At 37.3% G+C, this 15583-nt stretch overlaps 1 pseudogene; it reads left to right on the plus strand.

The window, feature by feature from the left end:
- The first annotated feature begins 5887 nt into the window (after window positions 1–5887).
- On the plus strand, window positions 5888–6796 carry LOC112869186 (protein FRG1 pseudogene; annotated as a pseudogene).
- Window positions 6797–15583: the final 8787 nt, after the last annotated feature.

Raw genomic sequence — 15583 nt, forward strand, 5'->3', positions numbered from 1 at the left:
GCTGTCCTCAACTCCATCATCTCCTTCTTCATCCACATCCAATAAATAACTATGGCCCACATCCTATATCACTCTTGAATCCATTTTTATTTTTTTCACTGTCACTGTCATTCAATCCTTCATAATTTCTTAGCTAAATATTGTAATCTCTTGCTTCTCTGTCCACCTCTAATCTCTTCCCCTTCAAATTTACTGTCAATATGTTTTTTGAACTGGTCTTTCTAAAATATACACCTGATAAACTGTTCAATAGCTTCAGTGATTCCTTTATGACTAGCTATTGCTGCATGATAAACCACCAAAAACTAAAGGGCTGAACACAACAATTTGTTTGTATATATCATGAGGCCAAAGATGAGCTGATCTCAGCTGGGCTTTCTCACACCTCTGTGCATCAGTGGGGCATGCTGCTCTAGGCTAGCTTGACTGAGGTAGCTTAGTTGGAGCACCTTCATTCCATCTGTCTCTCAATCTCCTCCTGATACCCAAAGACTGACCTGAGCATCTCCTTATGACAACAGTAACATCACAAAAGCACAAACTCCCTTATGCAAATCCATTCCACACCGCTGCTTGCATTATGACTAGTATTTTCTCAGCATTAACAGATGTGACAGGTTACTGCCCCCATAAAGTCATGTGAAAAAGTATATATATTTTTGTATATTGGGGCCAACAATGAGAGCTACCATATCTTCTAATTGCCAAAGGCTAAAACCTAGGCGTGATGGTTATGTAGCCACTGCACATGAAAACTATGTCATTTCCATATTTTCCTCCCAGATGGTTGGCTATTGCTTCCTCAAAGCTGCTTCTCTCTCTATGTCTATATGTCTATTTTTTTGAGAGAGAGAGAGAGAGAGAGAGAGAGAGTGCAAGTGTGAGGGGCAAGGTGGGGAGATAATCTTAAGCAGGCTCCACACCCAGTATGGAACCCATATGTCTAATACTTAATACACAGTTGTGTAGTATATTTGCATTGCAGTCTCCTCAACAATCCTAGGAACTTTTTGAGAACATTAGTATGTTTCATTTATCTTCATATCCCCAGACTCTAGTATGGGACTAGGCTCTGAAGTTGCTTAATGAATCTTTTTTGAGTTGAATTGAGTAGAAGTGAAAATACATTGCCTAGAGTTGAAACACAGTTCATGTTTTACACAATGTTTCTAGCATTTCTGAGAAATTCGGCCAGGTGTCTGAGTTGCTGATGAGATTAGTGGGGAGCAATCCTCAGACTCTGGGAGGTTAACATATAAGAGGAAGGCAGATTCTCAGGTCCTAGAGAAATTTGGAAATCAGAGTGTCTGCAATGATAAGGAACAACAGGAGATTCAACAGTAGCAACTGGGATGGAAATTGGAAATCTGGCCCCAAGAAAAAATTGCAGAGGCCCCTGTACCATCTAGAGTTAGAGCAGGAAGGATTTGATTCTAGGCACAAGAGACTTGTGAACACTTTAAATCTCTCTTTCTGAGGTCAAAATTGGTTCTAAAGGACTGACAGTGGGGTCAAATGACCCTATTTCTGAGAAGAAAAGGCAAGTGGAGAAGACAAACTGATCATTTTCTGGCAATTCTTAGAGCTGTGATATTTATTAACCTTGTCATCAACAATAACATATGGTCTAGTGCCAGGAAATAAGATCAGAATCACAAAGTAATAAAGATATTTGACTGGATGCTGAATGAATGTCTTGTTGGCCTAGGGGTGAAATATGATATACATGACATAGTGTGCCAATTCAGTGATACAGAAAAGGAAAAATAGAACTTACAATAAAAGATTTTTTTCTGCACACACACACACACACACACACACCTCAAAAGAATTTTGATAAGATAACATATGGTAATATGGCCAGTCAGGATTCCTAAATAGTATGTGCAAAAAGAGAAAAGAAATCAAAGGGCTTATCAAACATCCTTTAAAGAGTCTAAGTCAGTATCCTAAAAATATAAAAATGGAGGGAAAGAAGTCTCAATAGAAGGAAAGTGCCAGTGTTGATCATTTCTCATAACTAAAATCACAAAACAAATATTACAGTCTTATTTATAAAATATATCTGTTACAACATTTAACCAGTTCTATCCTATTTTTTAGTGCATTTCTAGTTGCATTTTTACTTCCTAAGACATAATAAGAAGCTTGCTGCTTTATTAGAATGAATTAATATATTGAGATTATTAAAAAATCATTAAATCCTTTCTGTGAGAAAGTAGTTTTATAAGGGACAAGAGAAATAATTCACAGCTATTTTATAACTGTAAGGTTGTAAACATTGTTCTATATGCTTTAGTAATTTTGTTTCCTCTTAAAGAGCCTTATTTTGTTGAGAAAATCTAAAATGCTTTTTGAAATTAATTCACTTTTATAAATAAAATAATTATCTGTTTCAAAATGTGCGACTCCTCAGAAAATGTGGCTCTACTGTTTATTATACATGCAAAAAAAAAAAAACCCTGTAAAATGTCCTATACAAAAAAATTAAAATTGGGTCTTTCTTTGAGAGCACTTATGGTCTAGCATCCACTATAATGTAAGTATAGGAATTGACATATTCCATGGGGAAAAGCAAAATGTGATACAGATTAAGATCTATGCAATTTCAGAAAAGTAAAATATTTCTTCTAGCATTGGTGTCAAGGTTGATTTCATGGGATGAAGGAAAATTACACTGAGACTTAGCGACTGGGTTAGATGTGGACATGAAGCAAACACTTCATTCAAAGATAAGAGAATATATATGCAGTTCTGTCCACTGAAAGGAGCTAAAAGCAATGACAACCAACTAGCAATGAGCACACCTAGTGCCCCGATCTTGGTTTCTAAACACGATCCTTCAATGAAAGGAATCAGGGTTCCTTATAAAAGTGGTTGATACCAAGGCCAACACAGGGAAAGTATAAGACTCCTGGGGAGCAAGCCCAAGTCCTTAGAATATCTTGTAGTGTAAGAAAATAAGGAAGTACTTGATAAAGGATGAGTCATCTTAAAAGGGAATAGGAGCCACCTGGATGAGCAACCAAAGGCCAAAGCCAAAAGTTTCTATGATAATATTGCATAACTCATAAAAAAAAATCCATGAGTCCATGCTAAATAAATATTTAAATATATAAATAAGTGCAGGAGCACAGATAACTTTGTCTTATAATATAATTATAATTAATACTATGATATTATCAAATATTAATATATAGTATAAATGTACTATTGATATATAACATTTATATGTGATATCATTAAATATATTAACATAATTTAATAATATTATAATTAATAAATGCAGAATAAATGAGGGAAATACAAAGTTACCATTAGGCAAACATTATTGGTAATAATTGCTGCAGGCATAACCCACCAACAGATGCTAAAATTAATGGGTGAATGTTTGAGGAGAAATAGGATTTTTACATAGTCTCAATGTCTCTCTTCCAAGGCAGTCATTAATTAAAAGAGTAGAAAATAGTAACTTTTTAGTAGAGAACAATTTTAACAGACACATCTTGTACACAAAGATTTACAATAACAATGTTTATTAATACAAAAATATGAGGAGAAAACACTCCAAATGCCCAAAGACAATGAAGGCATAAATAGATCAACCCCCCAAAATATTATACAGCAATCCCATGGATGAATCTTAGGGACCCAAGTCTCAGAAGACCACATAGAACATGATACTCAGTCTAAGAACAATTAAACTAATCAATATGTGGTTTAAACATATAAACATTTTTTATAAATCTATATAAATATTTGAAATTTATGTATATTATCAACACAGAATTCAGGATGGGGGTTCCTTTAAGGGAGGAGGATGGCAGGGGAATAAGCACATGGGTGGATGCAAATGTTCGTTAATTGCTCGTTTTTGACTTGAGCAAAGGAGCCAAGCCTGTCCATTATATCATCTGAAAGTAAGTGAATAATGAATAGATGAGTGAATTAAAGAGGGCTGTGTGTAGACTAGTGATAGCATATCAAGAATTATGATTATGCTAAATCCCATCCTGAGTACCTGAGGTCAAATTAAATAAAAAGCTGATGAGTACATGGTGGGAAAATATTCCCAAGTTTACCATTAATAACACCATTAGACACATTTACCAAAATTTATTAGCAAATGTCTTTTTCTTCAATATTTATTTAAACATTCCTCACAGACTGTCCCTAAGCATTGAATTAAGTAACAGAGAAGTTCTGACACTTAGTATATTTGTTTTTTGTTTTTGTTTTTGATTTTTTTTTTTTTTTTTAGCTTTTAGATGATATTATCATGGCCTTCTACTAAATTGTTATGATAGATAGATAGATAATAGATAGATCAATCGATCTTACTCTGCTTTGCTTGATGGGCTTTTCCCCCTTTTATTCTGAAACCTAAAAAGCAGTATTGGGTTCACCATTATTGTCCACTCCCTGCCTCTCCTTCTATCTTCTGATGATCATCGATTGTTGATATTTGAAATATTTTAAAGAGAAAAATAAACAGCTCCTCTATGAAAAGAAGAGCTACAGCCACAGCGTCTTTGAACTGGAAGGGATCCTGGATCCTTTAGTCTAACCTTCTCATTTCACAGGTGAGAAGGAAGAGGCCCTTCAGGGCCACATGATTTGCTTGTGTGCACACAGCTGTTGGAGGCAGAGCCAAGATTAGAAACACATCCCAAGAAATCTTTCCTTGGCACCATTCTCAGAAAAATGCAGAATTCATTCCTAAATGAAACTGGAAACTTTAACCAGAGCATTCTCAATGATGGACAGAGGGGAATACAACTTGAGAAGAAGTGACTTTCTCAAGACCAAGCAGTTAGCTAATAGAAGAGTTGGAAACATGGTTTTCCTCACTAGGCGGTAGCAACAATTACCTCCATCTTCCACTCTTCTCTAGGAATGTCTCAGTGGCATTGAGATCCTTTCATTAGTGCCTACCCTCTATTTTGTTTGAGCCCCATTTGAATTTGCAGTGTGGTTCTGCAACCAATCACCATCCTTCATCCACTTAGCTTCTCCCCTTCTGACTTCTTCCTTTTCAGTCAAAACCAATTTTATGGGGCTAACCACTGTGCTTTATGAAACCCATAGTAAAGTAAAAAATGAAAGAGGGAGGGAAGGGGAGGGAAAAATGAAGGAAGAGGGAAGAATTAGTCTCTGGTAAAAATGGGGCCTTTGGAGAAGCTAGACAAGAGGCAGGAAAATTGGTTTGGTAGGTACAATTTTAATCCAAGGGACTCCATCCTGGCCCCCATCAGTGGTATAGATAGAAACTACAGAACTTAATACCTCATAGATGAAATGGATGAAGGAATGCAGATACCTAGGCCCTGCTACTTGAACTGTGGCCCCTGGATTAGCATTCACAGATCTGGTAGCTTGGTAGAGATGTAAACCCTTGGGCCCAGTCCAGACCTCCTGAATCAGAAGCTGCATTTTTATAATATTAAGATTAGAGAAGCACAGCCATGGGATGACTCTCAGTGTTCTGGTTTGGGTGACATGATGCATGGTGGTGTCATTTGCAGGATAGGGGCAGGTCTAAGGCAGGAGGATAGGCTGGAGGAACAAGCATGGCTAGCATTGAAATGAGACTATGACATGGCAGGAAAGGCTTTTATCTGGGCTGATGACAATAGGAACATGAGGCTTAGTGGAATTATCAACCACATTTTTACCTGGAATGCTGAAATGAGATGTGCACCTGTCTTCTCATTTGTAGCAATTCCATGGTGAACTGTGTGGATGCTCCCATCCTTCACCAGCAGCCTTTGTTAAATTTCAAGAATAACACTGGAGATTACTTGTTTTCTATCTCAGCCACAGTTGTCCCTGAGTATTGTCTAAATAAGGCCCAAGTGAGAAGGGAAAAGACCAGGGTTGGCATGCGTGCCTACTCCAGTGAAGGTATTTTGCCCTGAGCCCACTCTCACCTCTTTATACAGTGTCCCCAGAACCATGGCCGAATACTCCTATGTGAAGTCCACCAAACTCGTGCTCAAGGGAACCAAGGCTAAGAGTAAGAAGAAAAAGAGCAAAGAGAAGAGAAAAAGAGAAGAAGATGAAGAAACTCAGCTTGATATTGTTGGAATCTGGTGGACAGTAACAAACTTTGGTGAAATTTCAGGAACCATAGCAATTGAAATGGATAAAGGAACCTATATACATGCACTTGACAATGGACTTTTTACACTGGGAGCTCCACATAAAGAAGTTGATGAGGGCCCTAGTCCTCCAGAGCAGTTTACAGCTGTCAAATTGTCTGATTCCAGAATTGCCCTGAAATTTGGCTATGGAAAATACCTTGGTATTAATTCAGATGGACTTGTTGTGGGGCATTCGGATGCAATTGGACCAAGAGAACAATGGGAACCAGTCTTTCAAGATGGGAAAATGGCCCTATTGGCCTCAAATAGCTGTTTTATTAGATGCAACGAAGCAGGCGATATAGAAGCGAAAAGTAAAACAGCAGGAGAAGAAATGATAAAGATTAGATCCTGTGCTGAAAGAGAAACTAAGAAAAAAGATGATATGCCAGAAGAAGACAAAGGAAATGTTAAACAGTGTGAAATCAATTATGTAAAGAAATTTCAGAGCTTCCAAGACCACAAACTTAAAATAAGTAAAGAAGACAGTAAAATTCTCAAAAAGGCCCGGAAGGATGGATTTTTGCATGAAACACTTCTGGACAGGAGAGCCAAATTGAAGGCTGATAGATACTGCAAATGACCAGAATTTTTGTTTCTGTCTCCTCCTATTGGTTTTTTCTGAATAAAATAATCAATGGAAAAAAAAAAAAGACCAGGGTTATGAAAGTCTTCAGGCTTTAGCAGATCTAGGCCAAGGTGAAGGTTGTGAGGACCCATGGCTCTGGATGTCAAAGATGAGTTTTCAGGTTGGTAGCTTGGAGCCCTGACCACACTAGAGAATCAACGTTATTGTTTTGTTTTTCTGAATACATGAGATCCTATCATCCATACAACTATATTAATTTGAAACATGTTCTTTCCAAAACCCAACTAAAACAGCTTAGAATTAACTAACTTTCCTACATTGCTATTTTCTATTTCTGTTTTTCTTTTTGGTCATGTTCCTGGGAGATTTTCTAACCTTCCAGTATGTTTTTATAATTTGGCAGTCATAATTTTTTAAATTCCCAAGGTCTCCTTTCTTTGCCCTGCCTGTTTCTTTTTCATAGTATTTATTCTACCATGAATGTACATTTTCATCTTCATCTAAGGGTGTGATATTTTTCATTTTAAGTTTTTTTTCTATTTCCCTTGCTTTATCTCTCCACTCTGGGTCCCCCTTTTTTTCTATATATCTTTTCAGCTCCCCCCCACCCCGCTTTTCCTTTTCATCTTAGAGTGTTTCTTCAAATATCATTAACTTTTATTGAAGAGAGTCATTAAGAAGTAGTGTGTGGGTGGGGCTTTTGAAATGCCCCATTGCAGGTCTTGAATTATGGCCCACTGTTTTTTAACCTGAGCCTTTCATGTCTCCTTCTGATGTATTGGTGCCTCCAAATCCAGAACCTTCAGTGTTGCACAGAGTGGATCAGCTTCCTTCTTGCTATTCTGCCCTCCCACCTACCTGAGTCAGCTGTCTCTTCACTGACCCTCTCTCCTCCAAATAGCAGGTGAGATTACTCACCTGAGAATATCTCCTCTCCTGGTCTCTATTCTTACGGGTTTAGGGTTTTTTAAAAAAAATTTCTATACTTTATCTTAGTGAAGTTTCAGGAAGTGGAGGAGAGAAATGCATATGATCATGTTAAAATCAGAAGTTCTGGCCTTTAATTAAAAAAAGCAAATGTAGAGAAGACATTGAAATAAATGAGGCTTATTGCCTCAAGGAGGGAAGAGTAGAGTGTGACAGCTCTTACCCTGGGGCTAATGAAATTCCACTTAAGATATAATTGTCTATGTCTGCATGTTACAAGTCATATTTATATTTTAAACCTGTTTGTATATATTTTTATAACTTTCATTATGAGAGTAAAAATCCTAGTTTATAGGGCACCTGGGTGGCTCAGTTGGTTAAGCATCTGATTTCAGCTCAGGTCATGATCTCACAGTTCGTGAGTTTGGGCACCGCATTAGGCTCTGTGCTAACAGCTCAGAGCCCGGAGCCTATTTCGGATTCTGTGTCTCCCTCTTTCTCTGCCCCTCCCCTACTCGCACTCTGTCTCTCAAAAATAAACATTTTTTTTTTAAATCTTAGTTCCAACAGATAGTTAAGGAATGCTGGCATCTTGGTAATACAGTTGCAAGAGAGACAGAGGAGAAATGGAAATCCAAATTACAGGGATCACCAAGTTCAAGTGTGTTTCAAGCCACCATTTCCATTTGGAGGACTTCATGCAGGTGAGTGGGACATCACATTGTGAGATGTGCTATTTGCTATTCAGCAAATAGCATTATACATAATGGTCTGTGAACTAGCAAGGGCCTTTGGTTCTAGGGATCAGGCCTGACATAACCAGATCCTAATCCTACAACAGGTCACTTGGCAGTCTGGGACTGAAGGAGGGAGGCACAAGACACAAATACATAAGGCTGAGGTTTAGGGAAACTGGCTAGAAGAACCTGGTGCCGTGGGCTGGGACACCATAGAATGGGTGCTGGCGGAATTAGGGCAGGGGCATTGGAGTGGCTGTGAGTTGGAGGTTTCACTCCCTCCAGTACTCCCTCAATTCCAACCTCTCCCCAGAGTTCTCTTACCAGGTGTATCAGCTTTCTCACTTCCATCAATGAGGTGAAGTATGACATGCTTTCAGTTCCTTTCTTGAATCTTTCTTTCAGGTACAAGACATCAATGACTCCAGTTCTGAGGATCCCAAGATAAGACTTTTTTATTGAGCATATGGGGTGCTAGAAACTAGCTCTCAAAATATAAGGACCCTTGAAACATGTAGAGAGATTATCATAGCTTGATGTTAAGGAAAATACAACTCTAACCACACAGCTAAAGCTGTAGCTTATTACTATTACTGTATTGCCAGCCAATCTAAATCATCCTCTGCTTTCAAATGATCGCTGGTTTTGAGTCAGAGACTAATTACCTCTTGGTAATTAGTATGTTTCTGGACCTCCAAAGACCTAAAGTCCAGTCCTTCCAAAACATAATAATGTTGTCTATGGCTTTCTAGCTGACACCTCTGCCATGTCTGACATTTTAACTACTCACATCCCACACTTGATAGTTTAAATTGGCTTCCTCTCCAAGAAGAACAGTGGTCCCCATACAAAATTTCATTCAGAAAGTTTTATTTCAGTAAATTAGTGTTTCTTTTTAATATTTAGATTTTTTAAGTTATGCAAAAAAAGCCAGAAGCAAACCTAATGTAAAGCATGTGACATCATGGCCATTTAGAAACCATACATTGTAGAAGAGGTAAGGCATAACTGTTGAGCCAAACACAGGCTCAATCACATACCACACCGAGAAGAGACTTTGGGTCCTCTCAGTATTACATCACAGTTACTCCAGAGCAGCAAGGTCTTCTTGTGAGTTTATATTAAGGAGGGGAAAAAATCAATATAATCAAGGAAAGTGGTAACATATTATGCCCCTGGTAAAAAGCCAATTGCTTTGAATATGGTCTCCATGAAGAGTACATCTTGTGAATCATGATTACTACCATGTACTGGTAGTTTATATTTGCCATTTATAATCCTTAAATCACACCAGAGCATATGGACCACATTATTCCTTTTATATAAATGAAAATAAAAATTTATTAAAAGCTAAGTAAATGGCCCAAGGGACTCCATAATAAGTGGTAGAGTCAAAATTTGACCTCAAATTGTGACTCCAACTCCAGAGTTTACTTTCTAGCCATGAGCCACATTGCCTCTTTGAAGGATAACATGATGGCAGCTAATTGCATGAGCAACCATCCACCATCAACTCTTCTCTCAAAGATGCCTAAGATTTGCTTTCCTTTTCTTACTGCTCATTTATGTTAATATCAAACCCTGCCCTGTTCAAATAGGGATAACTACCAGTGCCACCCAAAAGTATTAAGAGTTTTGTTATGATTTTCCCTAAATGGAAAAAAAGGAAGGAAAAAAGAAAAAAAAAATCTTATCTAAGTCAGTGCTAAATTTGTTGTCATTCAATTAAATTGAGTTAGACTTTCCCCCCTACCAACATACTGGGAGGAAGTGTAGTATATAAGATAAAACTGGACAGTTCTGGCACATAATCCCAGCTCAGCCAATTGCTAGCTAAACTGGCCTTAGGCAAAGCACTTAACTCCTCTGAGTTTTTATTACCCCCTCTGTAAAAATATTATAATACCTTCAATCTCAGAGTGATGATGCCATGAGAATCAATGACCTGACCTAGGTAAAGGACTTAGAAAAGGAAATGGTACATGTTATATGCATAATAAATAGCTATGATTGGCCATTATAAGTTTTTAGTGAACTTAATTTTTAATTCTGCTTTTCGCTGGGCAAAGGAAAATTGATCTTTTACTGTTAGTGGGCCTCAGTCTACTTATGTTGACATTTCCACTGAATTTTTAAAGGTTTTGAAAAATACCCTACATTTAAGCAAAGCTAAATTAAATTTTAGCAAATTGTGACTTTCCAAAATTTGTGACATCCTGCAATAACCCTGCAATATAGGCCAAAATAATAACATATTGTCAGTATGACATACGCTCAAGTACTAGTGACTGTGTTGTACTAGAGCATTTCAATTGTCTGTCTTCTACTTAAAACTGAAGGCTTTCAATTTCACAGGTAATTGTTGACTATTTACCATGTGAAAAGTCTCAGGCTACATATTTTGAATAACACAATCGTGAACAAGATGGGGTTCCTGTTCTCAAGAAGCTTGAAATCTAGTGAGAGAAAAAGGCTAGGCTTGTATGATAAATTGCAGACATGATGTGCCCTGCAGTAGAGCTGTGTGTTGAGAGAAGCTCTAAGAACATGGCAAGAACATAGACTTACTCCAAAGGGAGATGATCATAAATCTTTTATTGATTGGATTGTGTTGGGCCTGAGCCTTGGAAAAATGGGTAGAGATTGCCCAGGTAGGATATTTAAGAAATAATTAGAATAGGGTTGATGTTTGGTACAAACTGGTAAACTTGTTTACAAGAAATTCAGATCTAATTGCTTGGCTGTCCATTTAAGTTTTTAATAGCTCAAATAGCACATCTCAGGTACAGAGAACCAGTCTTTATTCATGGTTACCTCTACAGTATTTAGGCACACAGTGAATGTTTGGAATGAATACCTGTAGCTAAGAGTGTGCTTCAGTAATCTTGAGTGTCATTTATAACCAGTATCTAAAGTATCTATGCAAACTAGAGAGTGTTGAAACATTGGCAAGATTAATTGGTACCAGATCACAGACATATTCCAATTGCACCCTGAGAAATTTTTACTTCACTCCATAGCATAGGGTTATGTCGAAGTGGTTTTTGGAGGAAGAAATTACATGGGTATTGCTTATACTTCAAGAATTTTACTCTGGAAGCTATGAGAGGGTAAGTTGGATGCACAGAATCATGATTTGGGGGAATAGAGAGCAAGCCAATAGTAGGTCATTGCCACTTCCTAGAACAGAAATAATGAAGGGACAAATCACACCACAGGAATAGAAAGAAAGTGTAAGAGACAGACAGAAATATTCCCTCCAGAATTCAGCACCAGAATTAAGGGCCTTAAGTCATCAATGCCATCAATCTACTATTATGACTATTAATTTTTGAAGTTATTAGTAAGCTAATACTCTTCCAACTTCGTGAATATCCCAAAATAAGTATAATACAGAGCTTAATTCCCACCATGGGAGATAAAGAGGGCAATCATTCTCCTTCCTCACTCTCAAGCATCTAGGATATGATGATGTTATCTAATTTGGGACAGAGGAATGCTCCCATGCAGGCTTTTGAAAGACCCATGGCAACTGTGGGACTGAGAGCTGGAAGTTCAATGAGAGCTGTCTAGTGGTCAACACTGATGTCCTAAAAGGAACCCCATGATGCAGCCTTGGCTGTGTTCCCAGCCACCTCGCTCCCTTTGATTACTGTTCATTTTAGATAATTGGTTCTCTAGAACTTTTTTTTGATTCCAAAAGCTAACAAATATATTTCCAAACATTCTTTTTTTTTTTTTTTGGTTTCTATTAGTTGATTTTGTTGGTTTCCACCACAGAGTTTGTGTTCTGCCATCCCAAGTCTCACATAAGGCTGCCTACAGTCCTGTCCTGTCAAACACTGTCAGGGCTACAAGCTCTTGGGTAAAGCAGCTATTTCTCCAGAGCAGTTGATATCAGATAGGGAAGAAGCATCATCATCATATAATTAATTAAATGTCCACGTACATATTTACCTTAGTCAATTTTCATTTTGAAATCATGGCCTACTAATTGTGAAAATTAGTAAAGGGAAACCTCATTTAAAATGAAGTCTGGAAGCCAGAAGGGGGAGCTCTCATGCCATACCACTGAAGATCAATCACAGGAAAAATTGTCAATTTACAGACCCCAACAGAATCCTCAATAGGAAAGAATCATCAATCATAGGCCCCAACAGGGAAAAATGTACATTGCATCTCCTACAAGAAGCCAACTACCACAGCAACTCAGGACTTGCCTATGGTTTTGCTGTAGGTTGTATGTTCCAAATTGTAATGTTCTGCTATTCCCAAATAAACCCATTTTTTTGCTGGTAAAATAACAGTTTTATTTTTAAGGTTCTCATAACTCAAAGGAATCTCCCAAAGGAGGATTACATATATTGATTGTTCATTTAACAAACATTTATTGAGTTCTTGCTATGGACTAAATTTCTTAGGTCTTGTGATTAAATAAGACAAATAAGATATCATCCCTTCTTTTCAGGAGCTCATAACCTCTGTAAGAAAATTAGATTAAACAGGTAATGGTGGGACCTTTCCTAAGTGCCAAGATAGCACTGACCTCAGAGAATTCAGAATGTCATAGGAAAGGTAACCTTTCCACAGGGTCTAGAAGGATGAGTTATACATTTTCAGATGTTAGTATACTTACAGTGATGAGCACTGAGTTATGTATAGCATTGTTCAATCACTATATTGTGCACCTGAAACTATATGACACTGTATGGTAATTATACTGGAGTTAAAAAAAAAAGAAACTTTCAGATGTATAAGAGATAGTGTAAATATTCATGAGTTTAAGGAAATGCTTTAGAAGAAATAAGCTTTTGAGTCATACATGTGGCCATTCACTATTTGCTCATTGGTTTTAAATTTCAGTTTCCTGACCTCCAAGTTAGTGATTCCTAGAGAAATTCTTCATTTAAGCAGGATTAAATGAGAAAGCACAGGGAGAGGTGCCTGAGATGATACAGACATTCACCGAATATTAATTTCCTTTGTTGTTTATTTATTTATTTATTTATTTATTTAAATTTACATCCAAGTTAGCATATATTGCAATAATGACTCAGGAGTAGAATCCAGTGATTTGTCCCCTACATATAACAGCCAGCGCTCATCCCAACAAGTGTCTTCCTTAATGCCCCTTGCCCATTTAGCCCTTATCCTTACCCACAACCCCTCCAGCAACCCTCAGTTTGTTCTCTATATTTATGAATCTCTTATGTTTTGTCCCTCTCCCTGTTTTTATATTATTTTTGCTTCCCTTCCCTTCTGTTCATCTGTTTTGTATTTTAAATTCCACATGAGTGAATTCATATATTTGTCTTGCTCTTACCAATTTTGCTTAGCACAATACACTCTAGTTCCATCCACATTGTTGCAATATTAAGATTTCATTCTTTTTGATTGCTGAGTAATATTCCATTGCTGAGTAATATATACACCACATCTCCTTTATCCATTCATCAGTTGATGGACATTTGGGCTCTTTCCATACTTTGGCTGTTGTCAATAGCACTGCTATAAACATTGGGGTGCATGTGCCCCTTTGAAGCAACACACCTGTACCCCTTGGGTAAATACCTAGTAGTGTAATTACTGGGTCACAGTGTAGTTTTATTTTTAATTTTTTGTGGAACATCCATACTGTTTTCCAGAGTGGCTGATCCAGTTCGCATTCCCACCATACAAAGGAGTTTCCTTTTCTCTGCATCCTCACCACCATCTGTCATTGCCTCAATTGTTAATGTTAGCCATTCTGTCTGGTATGAGGTGGTATCTCATTGTGGTTTTAATTTCTATTTCCCTGATGATGAGTAATGTTGAGCCCTTTCTCATGTATCTGTTAGCCATCTGGATATCTTCTTTGGAAAAGTGTCTATATATGTCTTTTGCCCATTTCTTCACTGGATTATTTGTTTTTTGGGAGTTGAGTTTTGATAAGTTATTTATAGATTTTGGATACTAACCCTTTATCTGATACGTCGTTTGCAAATATCTTCTCCCATTCCATTGGTTGCTTTTTAGTTTTGCTGATTGTTTCCTTCGCCATACAGAAGCTTTTTTTTTTTTTTTATCTTGATGAGGTCCCAATAGTTCATTTTTGCTTTTGTTTCCCTTGCCTCCAGTGACATGCTGAGTAAGAAGTTGCTGCAACTCACGTCAAAGAGGTTTTTGTCTGCTTTCCCCTCTAGGATTTTGATGGCTTTCTGTCTTACATTTAGGTCTCTCATTCATTTTGAGTTTATTTTTGTGTATGGTGTAAGAATGTGGTCCAGGTTCACTTCTCTGACCTGAGTGTCTGTTTTTGTGCCAGTACCATACTATCTTGATGATTACAGCTTTGTAATACATCTTGGAAGGCCAGGATTGTGATGCCTCCAGCTTTGGTTTTCTATTTCAAGATTGCTTTTGCTATTCAGGGTCTTTTCTGGTTCCATACAAATTTTAGGATTGTTTTTTCTAGCTCTGTGAAGAATACTGGTGCTATTTTGAGAGGGATTGCATTGAATATGTAGATTGCTTTGGGTGGTATTGACATTTTAACAATATTTGTTCTTCCGATCCATGAACATGGAATATTTTTCCGTTTTTTGTGTCCTCTTCAATTTCTTTTATGAGCTTTCTATAGTTTTCAGTGTATAGATTTTTCACCTCTTTGGTTAGGTTTATTCTTAGGTATTTTATGGTTTTTGGTGCAATTGTAAATGGGATCAATTCCTTGATTTCTCTTTCTGCTGCTTCATTATTGGTGTGTAGAAATGAAACCAATTTCTGTGCACTGATTTTATATCCTGTGACTTTGCTGAATTCATGGATAAGTTCTAGCAGTTTTTGGTGGAATCTTTTAGGTTTTCCATATAGAGTATCATGTCATCTGCAAAGACTGAAAGTTTGGCTTCTTCCTTACCGATTTGGATGCCTTTTATTTGTTTGCGTTGTCTGATTGCTAAGGATGGGACTTCCAATACTATGTTGAATAACAGTGGTGAGAGTGGACACCCCTGATCTTACAGGAAAAGCACTCAGTTTTTCCCCATTGAGGATGATATAAGCGGTGGGTCTTTCATATATGGCTTTTATGATCTTGAGGTATGATCCTTCTATCCCTACTTTCTTGAGGGATTATATCAAGAAAGGATGCTGTATTTTGACAAATAGTTTCTCTGTATCTATTGAGAGGATCATGTGGTTCTTGT

This window comes from Puma concolor, chromosome A3, assembly GCF_028749965.1.
Source record: "Puma concolor isolate L17-30 chromosome A3, mPumCon1.1.hap2, whole genome shotgun sequence".
NCBI classification, from domain to species: Eukaryota; Metazoa; Chordata; class Mammalia; order Carnivora; family Felidae; genus Puma; species Puma concolor.